The 3,253-nt window shown below is 38.1% G+C and overlaps 1 non-coding gene across 1 annotated transcript; it reads left to right on the top strand.

The window, feature by feature from the left end:
* Window positions 1-2,863: 2,863 nt before the first annotated feature.
* Window positions 2,864-2,937, top strand: Trnat-ugu (transfer RNA threonine (anticodon UGU)). Its single transcript has one exon. It is a non-coding gene; the product is annotated as a tRNA-Thr (tRNA).
* The last annotated feature ends 316 nt before the right edge of the window (window positions 2,938-3,253 follow it).

Raw genomic sequence — 3,253 nt, forward strand, 5'->3', positions numbered from 1 at the left:
CGGTTTGGTCAAAATTAAAGTACCTCCTTAATTGCTTTAATCATTTGTATATAGTTTTGTTATGGAAAGTTGGGTAGCCAAACGTTAAAAAATCTGTTTCTTAGGCTTAATCTGTTTCTCTGCTGATTGGAAGTAATGAGAGATCTGCTGCGCATTCTATGCACATTTGTACTATTTAAGTAAAGCCTTTCCTAAGTATATTTACCTAGTCATATCCAAATTTGAAGTTTAACGGGTCTTGTTCCACGTAAAGAAATTTATTTATTATTTGTCCATCTGATCTGGCCTTATAAGGCAATCTCTTGTATTTTTGTGATTGTGATTTTATAATGCTTTTGATTGTAATAAAATGTGTAGCAACTACAACGGATTACTATTGTGATTTTGGTGTGTCACTACCACAATCCCATTACATAGAGGATGAAATGTTTCATGAAATATTTAATTATGAAAGCATTTTTAAAGCTAAATATATTTAAACCTGAATTTGGCTTCTCGGTTGAAGTAAAAATAAAAAAAAAATTACATGTCTCACTGTTTTTGATACATTCAATTCATAAGGAGGGGGAATATAGGATGAAATGTTTTATGAAAATAATTCAGTGTGAAAGAATTTTTAAAGATAAATCTATGGAAATTCTGTTATTGAAATATACGTGTTTCACTGTTTTTGGAACTACAACCTCCAAGGAGATGCAATAGGGGCACATGTATCCACTCACTCATCGCCTTCCAGCCCAACCTGCAAAGTATACAGACTTGAAATTTGATGAAGGTGTAAATATTACGCTGAAAGCACCATTTAAGAAGAGATTTTTCGAAATTCCACTCCTAAGGGGGTGAAATACGGGTTGAAAAGTTTTTTTTAAAAAAAATATGTCCCTATGTCACTGTTGAAGCTAGAACTACAAAACTACGAAAATTGACATTTGGTTTCTCAGCCAGAAACAAAAAAAAGGTTTTTATCATTTTCCGAAATTCTTTCATTGGGGGGGGGGGGGGATAGAATAAATAGTGAAGGTTTTTTGAAAATAAATCATTATTAAAGAACTACTAAAGCATTGTTAAAGTTACATCTATGAAAATAGGTAATTGACTTCTCAGTTGGATGTAAAAAGAATGTGTTTCATTGCTTTTGGAAATTTAACTCATTAATAGAGTGAAATAGGGGATGAAAAGTTTTATGAAATATTTCACTATGAAAGCATTTTTAGAATTAAATGGATAAAGATTTGAATTTGGCTCCTTGGTTCTAAATAGAAGAATACATGTTTAATTGTTTTTGAAAACCTAACTCCTAAAGGGTGTGAGATGTTTCTCAAAATGGTTCATTATGAAAGCATTACTAAATATATCTGACAATTCGTATTCGGCTCCTCTGTTAGAATTTTTAAAAACTATGTGTTTCAGTGGTTTTGGAACTTCGATAGTAAGGGGATGAAAATTTTAATGAAATATTTATTGCGTTATATTAAAATATGTTAAATCGCATCTATGAAAACCGGTATTTCACTTCTCAGTTATATAAAAGAAATATGTGTTGCGGAATGAAAGATTCTATGGAGATATCACCACAAGAATACAAACGGCTTGATTAACAAAAACCTTCGACTCCAGCTGTCGGCATTGTTTTTTGGTCATTCAGTAAAAGACCATGCTTCAATGGCGTTAAGTTTAGAAAGTGTTGCAGTTGATAAAAGACATAAAAAAACGATTAAAGAAAAAAAATCTTTGAATACCATAAACGGTCTACGCAAGTAAAGAAGCGGATGATAAGTTAGCTCTTTATGCAAATGAGTTGGTCACTTTAAGTTAAGAGACATGTCATGCACCAGGAACCAAATATTATAGTTGCTACGATTGGCTAACGGAAAAGTTTTGCAGAATCACGGGAAATCACTTCTGCAAGTGGCTGAGAATCTCGTAATGGATAAAAATTCTGTACTGAGAATTCCAAGGTGGGAGATGCAAATTCCTCGATTAGGAATTGTTAATCCACATGTGAAACCTGAGTACATAATCCCTGTGACATTTTATCAACGGTGTTCCATAGGGACAGGTTCTCATCCAAAAAGTTCGAAAATTCAATTTCTTTGTAGTTGCATTTTTTTTAAGGTGTACTTGTCCAGACTCTTGGAACGGAAAAGTTTTTTTTTTAATCCGTGCTTTAAAAAAGTTTCTACAGCCCATTGTTTGAAGCAGTGTCACGACTGCCATGAGCCGCGCGGGGTATCCGCCATGTCTCAAACGCCTTGTCACGGTTCGCGCGGCTCCCCCCGTTGGAGGTTCGAGTCCTCCCTTGGGCATCGTTGTGTGTGTTTGTTGTCCTTAGCATAAGTTAATGTAAGTAGTGTGTAAGCACAGGGACTGATGGTTCAAATGGCTCTGAACACTATGGGACTTAACAATTGAGGTCATCAGTCCTCTAGAACTTAGAACGACTTAAACCTAACTAACCTAAGGACATCACACACATCCATACTCGAGGCAGTATTTGAACATGCGACCGTAGCGGTCGCACGGCTCCCGACTGAAGCGCCTAGAACCGCTCGGCCACATAGGCCGGTCTACCATGTATTCTAGAGAAGCTGCCCGGTCGTCAGTGGCGCCTGTTCTTTCGAGAACAGTTACTATCTTCATATATATGGTTAAACGTTACCCAGCCATTGACCTTCGTCTGTGCGAATGCGCACAGATTGCCCGAAATCTTACGGGAATCGTCACCTTAGTGTGGGCCAGTATTGAGTGGATGAGCAAACACCTATTACGTACATTACGTTTGTGGATTGTGGCCGGTTGGAAATGTGAGTCTCACGGGAAGCGTGTAAGGGATAAATGCCTGCAGTCGCGGTATTCATCTGTGTCCTCGGTGGCTCAAATGGATAGAGCGTCTGCCATGTAAGCAGGAGATCCCGGGTTCGAGTCCCGGTCGGGGCACACATTTTCAGCTGTCCCCATCGAAGTGTATCAACAACACCTGTCGGCAGCTGAGGGTTTCAATTAACTATCAATTGTGAAGGGGATTCGAAGAACCCTTTGCCAGGCACTTAAATGTGATTTGCAGAGTATCCATATAGATGTAGATCAAAGCTCGTCCCGTGACGCACGTCCACAAAATGATTCATACTGCAAACAAACTCGCCGATAACACTGACGAATAACGAGTGCTGCATATCCAGGTTAGACAGATCGGCTTTTCCTGCCAAGAAGAACAGGGAGTTGCTATCTAGGAACAATTCCAGCCAGAGGAAGG

Source organism: Schistocerca gregaria, unplaced genomic scaffold, assembly GCF_023897955.1.
Source record: "Schistocerca gregaria isolate iqSchGreg1 unplaced genomic scaffold, iqSchGreg1.2 ptg000338l, whole genome shotgun sequence".
Classification (NCBI taxonomy): domain Eukaryota; kingdom Metazoa; phylum Arthropoda; class Insecta; order Orthoptera; family Acrididae; genus Schistocerca; species Schistocerca gregaria.